Consider the following 23,934-nt stretch of genomic DNA (forward strand, 5'->3'; position numbering starts at 1 on the left):
TGCCATTTAAAAGCTGTGACAGAGAAGTATTAGTTGTTCAGAGTTTAAGTAGACTTAGTGTAGTCTGTTGTGTTTCACAAAAGGTATGGTCAAGGGGGGCTTTCTTGGAAAAGTTATAATTGATCTTGCCTGGAGATGAGAGAGAGAGAGTGCACAAATAGGTTGTATGAAAAACTGAGAGAAGTCCTTCATGGCTGGGGCAGAAGGCTCTACATGAGGCTGGAGAGGTAAAAAGTAAAACTGGCAAGATAGATTAGGACCAGAGCAACACATGTCATGTTAAAGATTTCGGTCATTATTTTGACAGTATTGGTAATCCATTGAAAGGTTTTTTAGTGAGGGCATAAAGTGACCTGATTTGCATTTCTAACAGATCATCCTGGGCAGAAATATGCAGAAAAGGTTTCAAGTGAGGGCGAAGCGAAACTGAGGGCAAGGGAATGCAGTAAGACTACCTTGGAGGCTACAAAAGTAGTTCAGAGAGATAATCTGAATAATAGGTGGTACTTTTGGGGAAATAAAGACAGAACTCAGGATATACTTAAGAGGCAGAATTAACAGGAATTGGTGATCATTTAGGTACAGAGTGTAGGGCAGAGGAAAGTATAATTGATGACAGCTTAGATTTTGACCTGAACAGTTCGGGAAATGTTTGTGCCGTTTAAACTTTATGGACTGTACCTCCTTTATTTTGGTGGTTTTGCATGTTGTCTTTACATGGTGTTTTCTGTCTCCTCAGTGCCTGTGTTCCTCACCGTTTACTCCATGCCCTGTATTCTCTCTATCCACTTAAATGACTGCTTTATAAAACCTGTATTTTATTTTATTTTGAGATCTTCCTCCAAACTGTGGTGCAAGACTTCCTTCATGGAGTCTTTCATCAATATTCTCATCCTTGATTATGTTATCTTTACCTTATAGTTTATCAGTATTTGTGTGTAATCTGTACCTTACTGTCTTGTATTTGATGCTGCTCTGTAATTGATCTCTAGTGACTGTTAAATCAATTTGCTCTTCAGTTCATTAAATGGAATTGTATATTATTTATAAATGTCAGATTTATAATATTGATAAACATTTTTTGTGTGTTGTAGGTTAATGCTCCAAATGGAGTGATAAAGATATTTCAAAATAGAGATTTTGATAGTACGAGTGGGAATAATGTACAAGGTGTTTTTTGACGTTAATGACTAGGAAAGGTTTATGGATACAATTATTTAGACAAACTTCTAAATGGGGTATTTGACTACATTATACAAAAGATCATTGGGTAAAAGCAATCTGATTAAGTTTTAATTAACTTTGTAAATGCTTTTGAAGATACTGTTATATAAAAAGTAATCCTAAATTTTTTGTTGCAATAGTTTTGACTTTAACAAGTATATAAGGCCTTCGTTTTTTCCTTTTTCTATTTTCTCTTCTTTTCTTCTTTCTTTTATATTATTTTATTTTTATATTCTGGATGTGAAATTTTTTTAAAACCATTTCATAATTATCTGCAATTTTATAATTTTGTAAATATTCCAAGGAAAGTGTCATCATTGTTAAAAGATTCTTCTGACAGATAATGTCTAAATATTGCATGATTTATTTTTAATTTCCAATTATTGGGTATGTCAAAAGAGTGAAACATTGAAAATTAATAGTATAGCTTTTGATGCCTGATTTTGAGAGCTGGATTTCTTATTTTGGAAGATATTCAAAGTGAAAATAAAAATGAAGTCACCTTAACATTATAATGGCAAAATATATGATTTGTACCATTTTAAGAAGTTGCTTGAGTCAGTGAAAAACAATTGAGGTTTCCTAACTTTGGAAATCACAGATGTAAAATGTTGATTAGTCATGTATATTCTACTATTTTTTAACATGTTAACATAATTTGAAAATATACATTTTATGAGATTAACTGGTTGAAAATTAAAGCAAAACAATATAAAACTGTAATATTTTAAAAACTAAACATAAGGCAGTTTGGTAAATTTTAAGAACACAAATGTTTTAGTTGGAACAGATGTGAAAGACATATTATTTTAAAGGAAAATGAGGTCCACAGCTATCTGTTTGGAAATGTCTTTCAATTACAGTGGCGTCCATGACTGTTGGATTTGAATGAAGATTTGGCTGGAAGTTCTCTCTATCCTATTCTGTGTTTCCTTTTGAATAAGAAACAGCATGTGTGAAATACATTTACTATAATCCATTCCATACTGGGTAATAAAAATTCTGTGAAGAATGGTTATGCATGTTATGAAATTATTCCGATTATGTTTTTTTCCACTTTCAGCTCGCTAGTATTTTTAAGTTTATATAAATTTTACAGAGTGTGTTGATATATTAATTTATTTTTTAAAATGGTAATATGGAATAACTAACTCTCATTATAGATAATCGCATTCCATTGGTGGTGTGACTTCCTGTATTTAACCAAATGTGAAACAGTATTCACTGAAAAAGAAATAAAAATTTTCTGAGTGAGCAATAAACCAAGCAATTAGAAATGAATTCTTGCATTTTAAGTTGGCAAGTTGCAGTATGAGATTATTTGCGTTTACCAATTCATATGTTAAACTCTAGGATTACACTGAACTTCAAAAAGGAAGACAGTTTGAAAGGATAACTTTTAGTTCACATTACAAAGAAAATGAATGATTATGTTATCTGTATATTTCATTTAAACTTAAATATTAAAATTTTGATTAATGAAATGCAAGTTAACATATACTTAATTATTTTATTTAAGTTACTAATCATCAGAAAATATTTTTATGATTGATTTTAGTAAATTCATTTATATTGAAATGTTCATATTGTTCCCATAAGGAAGTAATACGTATGTGCTTATGTGTATATTTGTACACATGACTGTTTAATTCAAATTGATAAGAGATAAACTTTGATTTTGTTACTTCGAATGAAAATGATTACAAATAAGGTACATTTATTACCCGTATGATAATTTATATAAAGTTTATGGTAGCATCCTCAAATAAGAATATTTGACATATTTGTTCTAGGCATTATGTCAGTGAATGCCACCTTTTTTTTCTTTCAAATTAAAACAAATCTTATATTACAGTGATGCTTATCAGGGTAAGCCTAAAGAGAATGGACTTTGGAAACAAACTGTCACTTAATAAGTGCTTGACTTCTGATAAGCTGCTTAACCCCTATGAGCTTCATTTTTTATTGTTTATAAAGTAAAAGGTGTTCTGAGCATTAAGAAGGTTCAAAAATGTGAAGTGCTTATAAACAGTACTTTGCACATCATAAGTACTATTAGCATATGATTTCTGTTAGTTTTTTTTACCAGCTGCACCTAAAAAGTATGAGATTCTAAGATCTGGTTAAGTTTAATTTTTTTAAAAAATGTGCAACAAAATGGCATATACTTTAGACATTTTGATCATGGGTTAATTTTTCATTAATGTAATAAGTCATACTTGTTTTCATTCAATATTGAACAATTTAACTTTCATTTAATGATAATTTATTAGAAATAGACAATAAAATATATATGGCAGTTATACAAACAGTATTTTGTATGATAATACAATTAGAGAACATATAAATACAGCACTCACTATGTTTACATTTTAGGATTTTATTAAATATTTGTAGAATTGAACAAGAAATGTTAACAGAAATATTTACACTGAGTATATATTGTTATTTATTAATTTTCAAAATTATAAATGTTTTATTTTCTTTCATTTTGCTTTTCATTTTTCTCTGTCACACAGAAGATTTTTATCTGTCACACAGAATAATGATTCTTACAGTCTCTGATTTGGTTGACGGGGTGTATAACATTTGACTAAGTGAGTCTTTGCAGATGTTTATATGGATGGAAGCTAGATTATGGTATTTCAGATACAAATTGACTGACTTTCCCTGGAACAGAAAAATTCTTGTCAGTTAAGCCACAGACTCACATAAATAAGGCTCTAGTCTTAAAGAAACATAATGTTTAACTAATCTTTGAAAAACCTGAGTTCAAAGTCATGTACTGCAAAAAAGAAAAACATTTCTGAATTATGAATCGTTTTTTTTTACTGCTGTCAGATAAAAGATATTCTTTTTAGGGTTAAAGATAGAAAAAAAAATACCCACAGAGAAACATAAATGTGTTACAGGTTTAACAGTGGTTTCAAGTAATGTGAAAAATTATGCTACTGTGAAACTACTGAAGAATTATCATCTGACTATTGAATTACCTACAAATGTCAATCTTCTATATTTAGTGGGGTTGGTTGCCTGACCATGATGTAGGAAAAATAGTCTATTGGATGACAAAGTATTTTTGCTGTATTCTTTATTGTAAAACAAATGACTTTTTTTTTTTTTTTTTTTTCCGCTATAAGAAGCCCAGGGAATGATCTTAATGGAGTTAAAGAAATATGCAAAAAATACCCTTTTTATAAAATTAGTTAAGGTGCTGCAGAGTTGTGGAGATTCATGCTTTAATTGTAATTCCTCAGATGACCAGAGTAGGTCTCAGATTATATTATTTGTATATAATTTAAGTTCTGAAGGGTGTAATAAAATAGTTAAAAATTAAGCTGAATTTTTTTTTCTGGTAAGGAAAAATAGACTTAATTCTTATATTGGAAGCATTAATCACTTATAGACATTTAATTCAATGCAACAACAGTATTTTAAAAACAGTTTTTAAGAAATAGGTGTATTTTTTACTGTCTTTGAGTTAATAAATTTTGAAATATAAAATTGTATGCATTTCTAATTTTAAAGATACTGTCTTTAAAGATGACAACAGCCCTTATAAGCACTAGTAAAAGATGTAATTATTTCTAGTCTTAAGATTTTAGAATGTTATAAAATAGCACAAATATTTGTAAAGTAACAGTATGGGAAATAAAGTGTTATAATTAGTCTGTTATATAGCTATTCTGTTGTATTTTTCTATATCCTTAATTACATAATTTAGTTTCATGTTCAAAGCTTAAAATAACAGATACGATTAGAAGTTAGTACATTTACTTAAAAATGATAGGAAGCTATTTCATGATAATATTTAAGATATTGGTGTTCCATGTTGTAACTTCAGGTAGTGTGACTTAACTTAGAGTAACTCAAGGACTATGTATATAGAATTAAAAATATATAGCAGCTTAGTCAAAAACCACTCATGTTACCTGTTATAAATAACCCTGGATCAAACGAATTTTCTTAAAAATTAACTTATATCAATAAATTCTTTTAACTGTGTCACTGTTGCAGATGAGACATTGATTCATTGTTATATGGCTATTCCCAAGTTCGGAAACTTGATTTGTTTTCACAAGTGAAATTTTCAGCAAATTAATGTATTGGGACTGATTCTTTTCTTTCTCTTCGTTTTTTCATGGTTAATTAAGAAAAAAAAATTTTAACCTAAAGATATTATAAAGTATTAGGAGGAAAGTTTCTAGTTTTAAATTGCAAAGCTTGTGTGTTCCATAAGCCACCAGTGTTTAATTCAGTATTTCCATCTCAGAACTTACATTATAGCAAATGAGGTAGACATTTATACCTTTTTTCTATTTTTTCTGCCGCTGTTGAATACAAAATGACACTCAGTATTTGTAAAAGTGATCCTGTTTCAAATCAGAAAACTCCATCACTAGAATATGTATTCCTGTTTTGAAAAGCTATTTTAAAAATATTATTTTGTTCCTGCCTCGCTTTCATATTGATTAGACCAGCTCTTAAGAAGATATGATTAAGTGTCATTTTAAAGTAAAAATGGGTATTCAAAACATATAACATTTCAGATAATATCTTGTTCAGCAGACCAAAAGCTAAGTTGAGAACTTTGAGAGATTTTTAGATCATTTCTAGAAATGCAGTGATGGAACATTATCAAGTTTGGGTTATTAAACAGTATTCAAAGTAAGAAGAAATCTGAATGCTTTTGTAAGTTTACAGTCTGAATAGATGCTAACTGCAGATGAGAAATACAGTTTTATATTTCTTAAGTTGTATGTAATTTGGTTTTCTTTTTGTGATTAATGTGGCAGGTAGATTCACTTTACACTTTGTAAATTCAAAGAAAAGCAATTATCTAACAAAATCAAATGCTTATTAAAAGACATGGGGTAAAACCATTATGCATATTGTATTTTTAGGTCCTAATACGTGTGGACCCTAAAAATGCAATGCATAATGGTTTTATACTCTTTATCTTCTTATTTTACATAAACTAAAAAATAGCACGAAGTCAATTTTTTCCTGCAAATACCCCAAATTTTTTATCTTTCTCATAGTTGACCTTAATTTTGTTACATTGAATATTTCAATTTGAATTCTTATTTTTTAAATTAGTTTTAAAAGGCATATATTATAAAGGACACATGAAGTATTCCTCCAAGCAAATAAGCACATATGTAACTGATCTTTGAAAAATGTTTATTAGTTAAATGCACTTAGTAACAATGCATGTAAAGAAGAAACACCATGTAAAACAGGAGCCACTTAAAGATTCCTTGGCAGATTTATTTTTCTTTCAAATCATTTAAGTTATTAGATCATAGTATGAACTATTGTTCATCAGTTTTTGAGTCACTTTAAAAATTTCATGAAAAACAAAAATTATCTGAAATGATCAAGTGCCATTTTCTCTCCGTTTACTTGATTATTTGTTCATTCAGTGTTAATTGAACAACAATTTTATTGGATGCATCAAAAGATTAAAAAATCTTTATTCCTATTACTGATACTTAAAAGCAATTTAAATATGTAGTAGTAGCAATTTTAATATTGAAATGAGAAATGAGTATTGAAGAATTACGTCTTATAACAAAACTTTTTCCTCCTCTGTTGAATTTAGCATAAAAATATTTTTTATGTTAAGCTTTTGTACCAGGGATTTTTTTTTCTTCTCCTCAGAAGCGGAGGATGTGTTATTTTAGATGTAGCTTTACCAAGGGAGAGATGTTAAGTCTATGTTGTGGCTTTTTACGTATTTTATAAAGACAGGGTTTAAAAAAAATAATATAGCAACACTGTAAGTCAGTCTTCTCCATGTTTTCTTGAATCATTTTTGTATTCTCATCTTTTATCAGTAGTTGTCACACTTTTTATGGAACCAAATGCCTAGTAATTCAAACACATACACATGATCTTTGAGAAGTCATGAAAATACAGTTCTTGTGCTTAATGATATCCAGAAAGCATAATATTCTGAAAAAAGTTATTCCCTTCAGTCAATTTAAAATTAAACACTCTAATGCAAAAGGATATCTAAGGTGAAAGATGTTTGTGTAATGCTAAACATAACCAAAGAAACTGTGGTTTTAGCAAAGGTACTATTGCTCTATTTTATCAAGTGCCAGAAGTTGCATAATGAAAGTCTTTCAGTTAGTGAAAATATAAGTATAAAAACACAAAAATACCACCCAGCTGGTAGAGATCTTCCTAATTTTTACCTGATTGTATTTCTGAAGAAATATGGCAGGGCTGTCGTAAATTTTCAACATGAACTGCATTTTTGTTGCCAATTTCCATATCCTTTAAAAAGTGCTGAAGCGTGCATTTGCTATTTATGTTTGCAGTAGACTGAGTACACTTTTACTATTTGTGGTTTTAGAAATTGGAAACAACCAAACAGTGGTGCTATGGTCTAAAAAAATAAATTTTAAACAGCTGCGGGACAGTATTTTTAGAATGGTAGGAGTACTTCTAAAGCAATATAACTGCCCCCTACCCCCTTTTAAAATGATCAAATATTGTCACAGATATAAAGTCAGATTTGTATTGTGTGTTATCTGTGGTAGATTGGATAAATTAAACTAAAAGTATATTTTGATATATGTGAAATATGTTTTTAGCATGCTAGTGTCAGCTCACTTTTCTAACCTGTGAATGTTTGTTACTATATGCCAACTACTGGCATATACACTTTATAGGCATTGAATCTTCCCCTTCCTTGTATAAGAACTATCATTATTCCCGTCTTACAAATAAGAAAACTGATGTAAGTAACTTGCCCAGGATCACAAAGTTTGTAACTACAGACCTCAGTGAGATTCAAACTTGTTTTCTCTAAGACTTATGAATCCAATTGTTTTTCACCTTGTATTTCGGGCAGATACTATTAAAAGAAGAAAAGAAATAATATGTAACCTAGTTTTAACTTCAAGCATTTTTCTGCTGATGTTGCTGAAATATGAACAAACATAAAAATCTAGATAGCAATTCCACATTGCATTTAAGTCTATTGAAACTACTGAGTCAAAAAAATCAGAAATGAAAAATTGATCATATCACAATCAAAATAATAACCTTAATTTGATGTGACAGACTTTTAACTCCTGAAAATAAATTCCCTTTCTTAATGTGACTACTGTGGTCTAAGAGTTTGTTACATCTTCCCAGTGCTTTGCAATTTTTTTGACATTATGGCACAAGTGAAAAATGATAATATTCATAGGGCCACTGGATATGGAAGCACAAGGTTGCTCCTGACAGCAGACAATTTAGGGGTTCCTGAATGTCTCTGGCCCCACCAGCCAGGCATTCCATAGGCCGAGAGGTTTAAAACCTACACACCTGTATGCAGTTGGTGGCTTTTGTTCCTAAGGGCATGAATTGGAAAGCTCTGATCATTGCTTTCTTTTTCTGTAAGATAACACAATTTCCTGTGACTTTTCTCTGTTCCAGTTATTATGTAACCATTGTATAATATATCATAGCATCACTTGGCCATTATTTTATGTTAAGCTAGCCTCATTTCATGTCCCTTCTCTCTTTTCCATTATCCTGCCACAAAAAGCCTTTGGCTGCCAATTCAGTGTTTTTTATTGATACAAAAATTTAATTATACAAGAAATATTACAGAAAATTTGCAAACTTTCCAGAATTAGATTCACAGATTTCAATTGAAAAACATTACACTGCAGTTTGTAGGTCTTTTCACAGTAGTTAAAGCATTTTAGTTTTGCCTTTTATGATTTGGTATACTAGAAACAGATAAATTTGCCTATAGTAGTCAATTTCTTTTGGAATAAAATTGCTAAGCATTCTGAGATTAGATGAATACTACTTAGGATGAGATTGGGTTTAAATTGTATTGATTTAAATGACTAATAAAAATATCACAGCAGGTTCAGTTTAATTTTCTTTCTATTGCAATGACATTCTTTTTGTTGCATATAACCATAGTGTATTTTTATTAGAATTAAAGTATTTTTATTAACCTTGATGCCACGTTAGAGAAGTTCTTTTGATTGTATACAAATGTGTGTGTATTTCACTAAAATGTTTTGCAGCATGTGCTTATGAAGGCATTAGAAAATAAATCGTTTTTACTTCAAACAATCTAGTCATAGAAGTTTGAATGATAATTTTACTCTGCTCTTTTTTGGTGGAAAACAGTTATCACCAATACAACAAGCACTTGAATAGTATTCTCTATTTTGTTGTAAACAATAGGTTTAGTAAAACAAAATTTATATTTGTAGATGTATAATAGAGGTGTTTTTTCTTCTTCCTCCACACCACAAACAACACTTTTAAGTATCATTCTGAGTTAATTTTTTTCTTCTCAACCAGATTCTATATAGCATGATTCTTGTGAAACCAGGGATATGTGTGTTGTGTTTGAAATACAGTTAATAAAGATAAGATGGTTTCTTATTTGGATGATGGAAACATGTAAATTTTATTTTTTAAATGCATACCGTAAAATGTCAAGTTTGACAGAATCCTGTTGGTTGTAAAAGTATGTCCGTTGTGATATAACCACATAGACCATGTAAAGACCTGCTAATGATCAACAAAAAGTTGTCTTTAATTTCTAATGAATGAACCCACTGGAAAAGGAAGCTGAAGACACAGGTGTATACCTGGATATTTTAAATTTCTAATATGGAACAGATATATACTCTGTTCAGTGTGTGTTTAAGACACATTTTATATAAATAGATAAAATAGTTAAAATTTCAAAAGCTATATGTTAATTTGCAGAACTAATGTCAATTATCTGTATGAGGGCTCACAGTAAGAATGCTGTATTGTAGTTTTTGGGATTTAATCCCTAATATAAGGTACAAACTGGTGTGACACTACTGATTGAACTTTTCTAAGGAAGCTAACAAGAATACATTATTTTTATTTTTATTTTTATTATTTGAGATGGAGTTTTGCTCTTGTTGCCCCAGCCGGAGGGCAATGACACAATCTCGGGTCACTGCAGCCCCTGCCTTCCGGGTTCAAGCGGTTCTCCTGCCTCAGCCTCCCAAGTAGCTGGGATTGCAGGCACCCGTCACCATGCCCAGCTAAGTTTTTGAGGAATACATTATTTTACTCAACTTTGTTCAGTGAAGGAGTATTTACTGAACACTGACTCTGCTTGGCCACGGAGATTTAAAAGTGAATTTGATACAGCATCTTAACATTTAATTTGACATTACAGAAGCTTTTTCTTGACATAATCTTGAAATATTAAAATATCTTTGATTTTAAAAAGTCAAAGATTCTTAATGAAAAACAATCCCTTTTAAAATTTGGAACTAAATTTTAAAGCTTATTTAGGACATAAAACCTTTCTGATTATGGCCTATTTATAAATCATAGATTTTATATTAGGGACCAATGTACACCAACTTATATATAAATGGATATAAGTGGGGTTTTTTTGGCATATATATGTTATTCTGAATTGAGAGTTTCAAGGAACATTTATTCCTACTTTACATGCGTACACTCTAATATTTTATTTCTTAAAACGTGGTGGTCATGGTCCCTTAACGAATCTTACTGAGTTTGAAAAACATTGTCAAAGAGAATTCTTTGGAACTCTATGGGTGCTGTTTCTGTTTTTGTCCTGGTTTCTACGGTAAGTACCCTCATCAAATGTAGAAAATTTGGGCGGGCTGGTCATAAAACCTTTTTATAAAATGGTTCAAAGAGCAAAAGAGTTGGATACATTTTCTTAAAATTTTGCATTTCTCACATCTATAATACTAGAAGTCAGAGTTATTATTTTTGTGTCTTAAACCTTATGGAATTTTATATTTCTGATTTTCTTTATATGTTGTAGCTAAATTCTTTGCGGTGGGGATCTGCTTTAGTGTGGTGTGATGAGTCATAATCAGTGAGTTATTAAGTTCTCTGTGCCTTTTATTCTCAGAGTTAACCACTTTGCTTTGAATTGAAATATTAAGTCAGGAATCTGTGCTTTGTTATATGATAAAGGCTTGTAAAGTGTGCAAAGTTTTTCTTTCGTTGGATCTAAGATTAAGAACACTTTAATAGTTTATTAATACAATTTAAAGAGAAACACCAAAAATTACCTAATTATTCATCCTTGTTAGGCTGACTTATTTGGGTTATAAACATACACTTTAAAAACATAAAATTAAAGCTGAAATAAATTTAAATGTATTTTTTCGAAGTAATCAAGTTTCATCTGAACCCAAGTTAACCATTCTCATTTCAAAGAATATAATTCTTATGCTTAATCAGATTTTTGCTTTTTCAAACAGTTTTAATAAATCAAAATGTTATATAAACAGAAGGCATTGTATTTTCCTATAAACTCTGATTATTTTCCCCTTGCAAAATCTGTATTACAACAACCAGTTCCATAATGCCAGCATGGGAACCTTGACTTCTCCTTTCATCGGATGACTAAGAGAATACAGATAACTGCCTGCAAAAGATATTAGAAATATACTGGAAATACTAATTCCTACAAATCTAAATGGAAGGGATTTAGAGAATAGAAGCAGTGGACTAACAGATAGGAAAACTTATTTCTGTGGCAGAGCTTTTCAGTGAACTAATGTTGCCCTTTTCGACATAGCAGTTTCTCTGACATCAGTTTACTCAGTAAAGTAAGTGAATATGAGGAGACTGAAGTAAAATGTTAAAGACTTGTATTGGGTATAAAATTTGATTATATACATTTAAGAAATGAGGTATATTAATATTTTTTAGTCTCATGACCTGAATTATTTAAGCCACAGACACTGGAAGTGCTGCGATAATAAATAATATCTTCTCTGCTTTTGCGAGGGGAGATGTCATAAATACTTTATTGTTGATCTTAATGTGGAATTGGTGATTTGATAAACGTATTTTTGCAAAATTTGAATGTAGCTAACTTTTTCTCTCTAAACGTGCCCACATTTATCTTATTTTTATAGACTGTATTTTTTTAGAGCAGTTAAAAAATTTACAGAAGCATTGAGCTGAAAGTACAGAGTTCCTACCTGCCACCCTCCCTACAGTTTCAATTATATTTGTTGAGCCAATATTGATACATTATTATTAACTAAAGTTCATAGTTTAGGATTCACTCTTGATGTTTCACATTCTGTGGATTTGGACAGATGTATAATGACATTTATCCACCATTATATTATTATACAGAATAGTTCCATTGCCTTAAAAATCCCCTGTGCTCCACCTATTCCTCCTTCCCATCCTCTGAATTTCTGGCAAACACTGATCTTTTTATTGTCTCCATAGTTTTGCCTTTTTCAGAATGTCATATAGTTGGAATCATGTAGTATGTAGGCATTTCAGATTGACTTCTGTTACTTGGCAATACACATCTAAGGTTCTTCCATGTCTTTTCATGGGTTGGTAGCTCATATCTTTTTATTGCTGAATAATTTTTCATTATATGGATATACCACAGTTTATCCATTTGCCTATTGAAGGACGTCTTGGTTGCTTACAAGTTTTGGCAATTATAAATAAAGCCACCATAAACATTTGTGTGTAGGTTTATATATGGACATAAATTTTTTACTCAAATCTTTGAGTAAATAACAAGGAATTTGATTGCTGGATCATGTAGTAAGAATATGTTTAGTTTTATAAAAGACTGTCAAATTATCTTCCCAAGTGGCAAATCATTTTACATTCCCACCAGCAGTGTATGAGAGTTCCTGTTGTTCCACACCTTTGTCAGCGTATGGTATTGTGAGTGTTTTGGGTTTTAGCCATTCTAAAAGGTACATTAGCTCATTGTTGTCTTATTTGCAACATAATGACGTATGTTAAGCATCTTTTCGTGTGCTTATTTGCCATGTGCCTATGTTCTTGGGTGAAGTGTCTGTTCAGATCTTTGGGCCCAGGTTTGAGATTCTTATTTTCTTACTTTTGAATTTTAAGAGTTCTTTGTATATTTTGGATACCAGTCCTTGATCAGATAAGTGTTTTAAAAAGGTAGTCTATGGCTTGTCTTTTTATTCTCTTAAAACATTTATTTTTAAAATCTTTCCTCATAAGTTATCTACATTTTCAAAATCTATTTTCATTCTACCTGGGGGTCTCTTCTCACCTCAATTTAATGGTTTAAATGGGAATAACCCAACAAAGTCTTCTATCATTTTTTTTCACATAAATTTCAGCACAAAGAGTTGGCCTGTATACAGAATTTACATATGTAAAAACATTTGTAAAAATTAAATGTTAGGTTTTTTGTTTATCTTATTCTTGGTGTGTGTTGCTTTGGGAAGCTTTGCATTGAAACCACTGATTTCTTTGAGACAATGAGAACTCCTCATCCATTTTAGTTTGCAGTTAAAATACTATTTCTCAAACTGTATTTCATGGAATTTGAATCTTTTTCAAGCTATGTATAGTTTTTTTTTTACCATAAAATTATTATTTCTTAGTCACATTTTTTTGGGAAATGTTTCATGCTATTTATTATCACTTGGAGAGTTACAATGCGTATTAAAGCTTTAACAGGTTTTATAGTAGAGAAACCTAATTCATTAGTTTAATGCAAGAGTTGAAGTTTTGACAATGGAGTCTGTTCCATTGGAACATATATTAAAGCTTTCAGAATATTGTTGTGCAGAACATTCATGAAATAAATGATGCCCTAGATCTGCATGCAGTGGGACATTCCCTTGGCCTAGTTCCAAAGGGAAGATAAGTTAAAAAGTTTAGATTTTGCTGTGCTTTTAAAGGGATTTTTATGTGGTAAATTTTCAGAAACTGTTTCCAATCCTATGCTTATTAAAAGTGGCCAACTGTGTTACATATAACTTGGGACATCAAGGAACGTGGAGTTATTAATGACTTTCCAATAAAAATAAAATCAATTGTGCTATTCCTCTGTTAAAAAAGGGGTCTCAAAGGTAAGGCTCTTGGTTTGTTTCACAAATAAATTTTACTGGAAAGAGTGTTGTTTTCTTTGGTGGTGAGGACTTCCTCTTTGATTTTTCTAAGCTTTGACCAGTGAAAATGTCTTTGGGTGGTCTTTTGGCCTTGGGGATTGATACAGAAATCCTACTTTACCTTTTCAAATAAATAACGACTACAGTTCTCCTTATTCAGACCCCATCTTATGGTTTCCTCTATAGATTTGGTCAAATGAATAGGATTGGCTTGTGAACTTCCTTGAGGGTTGGTTTTTTAATAAGGGAACCATGTTTCTCTGAAATCTTGGATTGATGAGAACATTAACATTTTTTATTAGTTGAACTGAAATGAACCTGAAATATATTCACATCAAAAATTATATTTTTCATTTTAGAGACTATCTTAAAGGTTTTGTTTTATATTTAAAACTTTGAACTTTGTGATTTATGAACATGGTAAGGAGAAAAATAACACTAAGTGATACATTAATTATCTGAAACATTTTATTTTACTTACTAGGGTTTCTCACTCATAAAAGTTGCTTTTGCCCGATATAATTTTATTTGTTTGGTAAATAAGACAAATGATCTCTCACATTTTATTTCATTTTTTTTAAGTTCTTTCTAGGAAAGGGCCAATGGGCTGGATCTGGTGGCTCATGCCTGTAATCCCAGCACTTTGAGAGGCCAGTGCAGGAGGTTCACTTGAGCCCATGAGTTCAAGACCACCCTGGGCAACATAGACCTCATCTCTAGCAAACAAAACAAAACAAAACAAAAACAACAAAAATCCAGAAAGAAAAGTGCTAGTGATATTTCCACCTTAAAGGTTTATTATACAATCAATACTTTTTCTACCTATTTTAAAGAACAAAAAGTCTGCAATGATGTGAACTCAAATTACCTATAAAAAACGAATACCATCATTTAAGGGTGGTAAGTGCTGAAGTACACAGTGAATACAGTAGAGGTAAGAACCAGCATTTGCTGAGAGTTTTTTTTTAAATCATGAAATGATGTTGAATTATGTTGAATGATTTTTCAGCATCAATTTATATGATCATATAAATATCTTTAGTCTGTAGACATGGTGGATTACATTGATTGATTTACAAACGTTGTAACAGGCTTGCATTCCTGAAATAAATTCCACTGGTTATTGTATATACAGTGGTCTCTCCTTATCTGTGTGGGATACATTCCAAGACCCCCAGTGGATGCATTAAACCCCAAATAGTACCAAACCTGATAGCTATAAATTAGAACACATTTCTGTTCATGTCTTCCACAAATTTAATGCCTTTTCCACCTTCACTAAGCACTTATCATGCATTGTGGCCAACTTTTGCAGTTTGAGGCGGAACAGCAAAACTAGCAAGAAAATCTTTTTCCTTTTTCCCAATTTCATGAATTGAAGATTCGTTCTTACCATAGGTCTTAGCAATCTCAGCATAAGATTTCTTTCCTTTCCTTGTTAAATCAAGAAGTTTTACCTTTCCAATTTAAGCAACCACATTATGGCTTCTCTTTGGCAAGTTGGAATTGCCAGCATTGCTCTTGCCCTTTGGGGTCATTATTAAATAAAATAAGGATGACTTGAACACAACCACTGTGATGCTGTCACAGTTGAGCTGATAGAACTTAGAAGGCAGCAAAGTGACTAATGGGCAGGTAGCCTGTAGAAGTGTGTACATGCTTAACAAAGGGGTGATTCATGTCCTGGGTGGGCCAGAGTGAGATTTCATCATGCTACCCAGAATGGTGTGCAATTTAAAACTTATGAATTGTTTATTTCTAGAATTTTCCATGTAATATTTTCTGACCACAGTTGACAGTAGATAACTGAAACCTCAGAAAGTGAAACCATGGTAAGGGGGATCTGCTGTAATTATTTTTCTATATTTCTGGACTTGATTTGCTAATATTTTGTTGATGATTTTGCATCTAAGTTCATGAAAAATATTGGTCTGTCATTTTCTATTTTGTACTTGCCTTTGGTTTTGTTGTGCCTTGGTCTTTTTGTACTGTATTATTTTAGTATAAGAGTAGTAATAGTCATAAAATCAGGTGTTTCCCCTCATCCTTTATTTTCTGGAACAGATTTTGTAAAATTGATGTGTTTGGGAGGAAAATTGTCTTTTCCTCACTCAGGTTCATGGCTGAGGCTGGTATAAAAAAAGAGATTGACAAGAGAAAAGATACATTTATATAATAGAAGTTTTACATGACACACAGCCCTCATAAGGGAAAGGAACCTGAAGAAAGAGGTGAATGTGTGTGGGTTGTCTTTTTTTTTTTTGAGACAGAGTTTTGCCCTTGTCGCCCAGGCTGGAGTGCAATGGCACAATCTCGGCTCATTGCAACCTCCACCTCCTGGGTTCAAGTGATTCAAATTCCTGCCTTAGCCTCCCGAGTAGCTGAGATTACAAGCACCTGCCACCCGGCCCAGCTAATTTTTGTATTTTTAGTAGAGACGGGGTTTCGCCATATTGACCAGGCTGGTCCCGAACTCCTGACCTCAGGTAATCCACCTGCCTCCGCCTCCCAAAGTGTTGGGATTATAGGCACGAGCCGCTGCATCTGGCCGTCTTTTTTTTTTTTTTTTTTTTTTTTTTTTTTTTTTTAGGAGAAAAAGTATCACCATGTTGCCCAGGTTGGACTCCTGGGCTCAAGGTATCTACTGGCCACAGCCTTCCAAGTAGTTGGAGCTACAGGAGTGCACACTGTGCGCCTGGCCTAAACCTGTGTACTTTTAGTGCTACGTTTGATGAAGAAGTGGATAGTGTGTGTATGACTGGATTAAAAAGTATGACCTAATGGTAGTAAACCGGAGGGAACATAGCAAGGTGTTATTCTCTGTGACCCTAAATCATCAGAGATCAGGATGTTCCTTTCCTCTGAGTATGGGAAGGACACCTCTCAAACAAGGATCTTATGGCTTGCTTCGCGGGAATGTCAGAAAATCCTTTCTAGATTTTATGACCTGGGTCAGGGGAGAAGAGCTGGAGAAAGGTAAGAGTGATCTACCTGCTTCTGAGATTTTCTCAAATTTTTCCAGCTTAAAATATTTTGGAGGAGTAAGTACTGAACCTTATTAGATGTTAATTCTACTTTAAATCTGGTAGAAATGTGGTAGAATTTTCCTGTGAAACCATCTGAGCCTGGAGATTTTCTCTCTCATCTCCACTCTAACATTGATCCAGAGAGTTCATTTGGGCTATTATATTTTTCAGTTGTATAATTTCTATTTGGTTATTTTTTTAATTGTGTTTCTTTGCTGAGATTTTCCATTTTTTGAGAGAATTTTGAAGGTTTTTTGAAACATGTCTTTGATGGTTACTTTAAAATCCTGTCATATAATTTAAACATTTGATTCATCTTAGTTTTGACATCCGTTGGTTGTTTTTTCTCATTCATATTATGATTTCCTGGTTCTTGGGATGACACTGATTTCTGGATATTATGAGGCTTTGGATGTGTTTTTTTTATTGAAGTGTAACATGAGGGCTGGGTGAGTATATACTCACCTTCCCACTGCCTGCCCTTTCTCCCAGTACCACTACAGCAAAATGGGACACTGACTTACATTGCCTTTGCAGATAGAATGTAGATGTTCACCTCCTTAGCCCACTGATGCCTTCTTGCTAAAGTGGTCTACCTCCCTTCCTGTTTACCTCTGGTTTCAGTTTAAGATGGGTCCCCTGCTGAGCCCACTGCTACCAGGAGTAGGAGGGTGAAGTGGAGTGCCCACCAGCTCTGCATTCCTTCACCTTCTTTGGCTTCATTGGTGCAGAGTGGGTTGGGACTCTGCTTCCCTCTGGGCTCTGTTGATCCTGATGGGTGGAGTGGAGAATAGGAGTGCTGAGTAGCCCTGCTTGACACTGCCTCTTCAGTCTATCAGCATGAAATAAATACATAGAGACAAGTCTCCAAGCAAAGATTTTATTTGGAAATAATATAGAAGAATTGCAGTTCAGGACACACAAACTTTGGTACCTCCTAGGTGTGTCTGAAGAACAAAGGAAAAGTCTGGGACTTTATTGGGGTAACAGAGGAAGCTTATGTAATTTGTTTTGCAGGTTCATTGGTGTTGGCAGTGTCTTTCAGGGGCTGGTGAATTCTGATTGGCGAGTGGCAGTTTCTAGGTAAAATCTGTAAGCTTAAAGTCATGGCAGGCTATTGAGATTTTTGGATTGGGCTTGTGAGATAGTTGCTAGAATGTTTTTCCCTAGGACTGCTCTCACTCTATTTTTGTTGGGTATGAGAAAAAAATCTCCTTTGCATAATCAGTTTTCACAGGTCTCTTTGCTTCTGGGTAGGTATGGAGACCCAGCTTCCATTGGGCATCAGTGACACCAGGGGTAGGAGGAAAGTGGAATACGAATTAGCCCCCACTTGTACAGTCTCCTTGTTGTTATCTGGTAGTTCAGGCTCAACTCCTTCCTGTGTCCCACTAACAACAGACATAGTGGCAATTAACTGTGCTTTGGATTTCCTTCTTAATAAAGTCTCCTTGCTGCTGGGTCAGGATGGAGGCCTGGCTTGCTGCTACGCCCTGTAGACACTAACCAGTTGGAGGAATGCGATCCACATAGGGGAGTAAAGTCAGTTCCTCCTGCTTCTGCCCCAGTGAAAATACCCTCAGTCTATCTGGTAGATGATGGAAAATTAGCCTGCCAAACTTCCTGATTGACTACTGTTGGGTAAGTTAGGCTGCCTGCAAGGATGGAATAGTTTAGAGGTTTTTGGAGTGGAAATTTTAACGTACCATTTGGCCTGCTGAAAGTGGGTGGTAAAGCTGTTTTTCAATTGATGATTGGCTGAAGTCAGGCAGATACTGCCAAAAATGTTTTTTTTTGTTGTTGTTTGCACACCCTTTTTCTGATCATTCCTTTGCTAGTTAGAAAAAAGCTTTCTTGGAGCTTTTTTTTTTTTTTTTTCCTCTGCCTCTTGGTGGTTCTACATCGGAGTCTTCTGTATCACCCTGTTCGGGATATATGGGAGGCAATAAGGAGACGCAGAGGACTCACTGCCATGTTATTTAGCAAATTGTGAGTTCCCTAGGCAGCCAGCCTTCTTTTTTCCTACCTTTCAGCAATGTCTTGTGTTTTTCTTGTGTTGTGTTTTGGGTTTTTTAGTTGTAAGAGGAACGACCTGGGAGCTCTGGGGCTTTCCATATTGATGCAACCAGAGATCCTTCAAAATACTGTTTTTGTTCACATAGGAGCACTCAAAAATAAAATTAAATCTCATTATTATAGTGGAGTAATATTTGGTGAGAAATTTTTCCATGAAGATTTTCATCAATTTGTACATCAGGCTGTGATCCACTATTACCATTTCCCCTGTTAGAATAACAGGATTATTTTCCTATAAAAAAAAGGAGTGCTTTGTCTTTTAATGTGGTAAAATATATATAACACAAAATTTATAATTTAGCCATTTTTAAGCATACAATTTAGAGGCATTAATTACATTCATGATGTTGTGCAATCATCACACTGTTTCTAAAACTTAAAAAAATTTATAGACTTTTTTTAAAGAAGTTTTAAGTTTACAGAAAAATGTAAAGGAAGTATAGAGTGTTTCCATGTACTCTCTCCTTCCCATACTTATTAATGTTTTGCATTAGTGTGATGTGTTTGTTAAAACTGATGAACCAAATACATCCTGTATGTTCTGACAAATATATGACATGTATCCACCATTACAGTATCATACAAAATAGTTTCACTGTGCTAAAAATTCTTTGCGTCTACATGTTCATCCCTTCGTCTTTCGCTTCCTCATCCCCCACCAACCCCTAACAACCAATGATCTTTTTACCGTCTCCATCGTTCTGCTTTTTTCAGAATGTTGTATCAGAATCCTACAGTAGGTAGCCTTTTCAGATTGGCTTCTTTGACTTAGCAAGGTACATTTAAGGTTCCTCTGTGTCTTTGCGGCTTAATTGTTCATTGCTTTTTGTTACTGAATATTTTCCAAAGCACTTTCGTTATACTTGGTATGATTTGAATGTGTGTCCTCTCCAAATCTTGTTGAAATGTGATCCCCAGTGTTGGAAATGGGGCCTAGCAGGAGTTGTTGATCATGGGATGGGATCCCTCATGAATGGCTTGGTGCCATCCACTTGGTGATGAGTGAGTTCTTACTCTGAGTTCATGCAAGATCTGGTTGTTTAAAAGCTTGTGGGACCTTTTTCTTCTCTCTTTTGCTCCCTCTCTTGTGATGCACCTGCTCCCACTTTACCTTCTGCTATGAGGAAATTTGTTTGTATTTTCATTACAAATTATCTAGTCTCAGTTACTTATGCACGTTACTTATGCAATGTGAAGACAAGCTAACACAATACCTAACAGAAACTCTGTATACATTCCGCAGTTACTTTCCATTCCTCTCTCCCCCCAGCTTTTGATAACCACTAACTTACTTTGTCTCTGTCAATTTGCCCATTCTAGACATTTTATATAAGTGGAGTCATACAATATTTGTCCTTTTGTGTCTGGCTTATTTTACTCAGTACAGTGCCTTCAAGGTTCATTTGTGTTGTAGCATTTATCACTACTTCATTCTTTTTGTGGCTGAATAATATTGTATGCATATACCACCTTTCGTTTATCCATTCACCTTTCCACACTTAGGTTGTTGCCACCTTTCGGCTATTTATTGTGAATAATGCTGCAATGAACATTGATATACAAATACCTGTGTAAGTCTGTCTGCAGTTCTTTGCATATATAACTAGGAGTGGAATTGATGGATCTTATGGTAATTGCATGTTTAACTTTTTGAGGAACAACCCAGCTGTTTTTGACAGTGACTGGACCATTTTGTATTTCCACCAGCAATCTAAGAGGATTCAAGTTCCTCCACAACAGGCCGACACTTGTTATTTTCCTTTTGGTTTAAATAGACATCCTGGTAGGTATGTAGTTGTAGCTCATTGTGTTTCTGTGCCTATGGCTTTTTATGTTCAAAGTAACGATAAGTCATCCAAAAAAGAAATACAGCCTTCCATCCCTGTCCTGTGTAGATAAGAGACTTCATATTAAGCTTTCCTAGGTTAATACCATATAGGAATTACGACTTAAAAATTGAAACCTTTTGCAGTGAACCTAAAACTGCTCTAAAAAAGTGTATTTAAAATAGAAAGGCAGGCCGGGTGTGATGGCTCACGCCTATAATCCCAGCCCTTTGGGAGGCTGAAGTGGGCAGATCACCTGAGGTCAGAAGTTTGTGATCAGCCTGGCCAGCGTGGCAAAACCCCATCTCTACTAAAAATACAAAAATTAGCCAGGTGTGGAGGCAGGTGCCTATAATCCCAGCTACCCGAGGGCTTGAGGCATGAGAATCACTTGAACCTGGGAGGCGGAGGTTGCAGTGAGTCGAGATTGCGCCACTGCACTCCAGCCTGGGTTTTAGAGTGAGACTGTCTCGCAAAATAAATAAATAAATAAATGAAAATAAAAAAGACACAAATGAGCTATTTCTCTATAAGCTGTATGGGACAGTAACAGCAGTTGTGGCTCCTTCAGAATACTCAACACTGAACACTGGAATTTTGTTACAGGCATCAGCTCCTTCTATTATGAATACCTTTTGAAGACATCAACTCCAGCACCTATAGTGCATAAAAATTTATTAAGGTAAAGTACAATTTAAAAAAAGGAAACGTATTATGATAATGTTCAGAGAAAAAGGATGGACTTAACCACTGTGCCTTGAGAATACAACTAGTATTTATTTTCAAAGCGTAAATTTACTTAGCACTTTCAAAAGCAGTTTTATTAGACAAGATATAGTTTTAAATACCTATCTTGGACCAAGGTGAACAATCAGATTGAGTCATTACTTGGGAGGTACAAAATAAATTCAGTTATATTGGAGATACCTGCTAGGAAGAAATTCCCTTCACCTTCTTCCCAAAGATTCTAAAGTAATTCAAAGGAAATCAATCAGTTTAGCAATAAACTTGATGTTGTCACATGAGAATAACTGGTATCTATAAAGAGAATCTTTGAATTATATAATTACCTGTTTCTTAATATAAGCTTATTTTTAGTATAGTTTATCCAAATTCTAAATATGTTTTCATAAAAGTTTAGGTTCCATAATAAATACATAGCCTAAAAATTACCATTTTTTTAATATCACTTGAGTCTACCTAAGGGCCTCGCACTGTGGTGTGGTCTTCATGTAGGATGCCTTCAAAATCTGTTAGTTTATTTAATAAATTCATGAGTACTGCTGCTAGAGATAAGAAGATTAGTCAAAACCAAAACCTCTGCCATTTAGGAGCTGATATGGCTAGGCTTTATGTCCACACCCGTATCTCATCTTGAATTGTTATCCCCATAATCCCCACCTGTGAAGGGAGAGACCAGGTGGAGGTAATTGAATCATGGAGGCAGTTTTCCCCATGCTGTTCTCATGATCCCCCTTTGCTCAGCACTTCTTCCTGCTGTCTTGTGAAGAAAGGGCCTTTCTTCCCCTTTGCCTTCCACCATGACTGTAAGTTTCCTGAGGCCTCCCCAGCCATGCTGAACTGTGAATCAATTGAACCTCTTTCCTCTATAAATTACCCAGTCTCAGCCAGTTTTTTTATAGCAGTGTGAGAATGGACTAATACAGCAGTTGAATCTAGTAGTAGATTATATGTAAACACACACATCTACAAACATATATGGTATATATACCAATAAACAATTTTTATTAGATGTTAGGTGATATAGTAGGAAGTTCTATGTAAATAAATAATCTACTATTCAGCAAAAATGTGGACAAGGAAGTGACATTTAATCTTTTTTTTTTTTTTTTTTTTTTTTTTCCAGTGATGAGGGCTTACTATGTTGCCCAGGTTGGATTTGAACTCCTGGGCTCAAGTGATCCTCTCATCTTGACCTCCCAAGTAGCTGGGACTCCAGGCGTGAGTTACCATGCCTGGTTTAGAAGACATTTTAGACATTTTAGATGAATCATGTGTAAGGAGAGATTAATGAAGATATTTCAGATAGGTATTTCAAAGAATGGCTATTTTTATTTTTATTCAGTACCTAATTCAGTCTAATAAAATTTTCATATATATATGTGCAAAACATTTGGAGAATATAGTTTCAGAACATCAGGAAGATGAGATACAAAAACTTTTTTATAAATGTTCCTCTAAAATAGAGCATTTTACTACAAACTGTATGTTCTTCTTTTAGACTAGTTTGTAAAGGTGCTGTTTTATAGCTTATAAAAGTGAAAGCTGTTTTAAGCAGTTAGCTTTATGCACCATTATGGCTGTTGATGTTCCTGTTGCCCAATTTTTCTCTTACTCATCTCACTTTATGCTCAATGATTCTTAACCTGCCTCATGGTCTGTATCTTAGATTTGGAGCATAGATGATAGATTTGAAAGAAAGAGGTCAGAATCTTTTATAATAATATACTTAAATACCCTTATGTCATAAGAGAGGTGTCAAACTCCAGAGATGTAAAAGATTAATTTCTTATTTATTTAGAGAAAGGCACTACACTCCTGCTTTATGACTAGAATGTGTCTTTATGCCTGTTAACAAACCTGAGGATCACATCAATGGGTAATCTTGCCTATGATCATGTAGAACGTTAATGGGACAACCCAGATTAAATCTGTTGACTCTTAACCACTGTTCAGTACTTAGCCAAGAAAAGCTGCACATTGAAAGTCTTTTTCAGGTTTCTTCACTTTTTGATATTGAAGCCTAGTTGCTGAAGTGAGCTAGAATGAAAGATTAGAGTCAGGTGGATTCTGTTTATCCCTGAATGAAAGAATTACTGGGTCAGATCCCCAAGCAAACCATTG

General features: G+C 33.5%; 1 protein-coding gene across 7 annotated transcripts in view; it reads left to right on the top strand.

The window, feature by feature from the left end:
- The window catches only part of LOC105489527 (SPT3 homolog, SAGA and STAGA complex component), a 530,030-nt gene that overhangs the window by 164,577 nt on the left and 341,519 nt on the right, over positions 1–23,934 (top strand). Inside the window, exon 1 of one of the 7 annotated variants that reach the window (XM_071096975.1) lies at positions 21,678–21,751. The exons of the other annotated variants lie outside the window; for them this stretch is intronic. The gene's annotated coding sequence lies outside the window, so the exon portion shown is untranslated. Of the gene's footprint in view, positions 1–21,677; positions 21,752–23,934 lie in introns of those variants that run through there. 7 annotated transcript variants of the gene reach the window in all.

The sequence above is a fragment of the Macaca nemestrina genome, chromosome 5 (assembly GCF_043159975.1).
Source record: "Macaca nemestrina isolate mMacNem1 chromosome 5, mMacNem.hap1, whole genome shotgun sequence".
NCBI classification, from domain to species: Eukaryota; Metazoa; Chordata; class Mammalia; order Primates; family Cercopithecidae; genus Macaca; species Macaca nemestrina.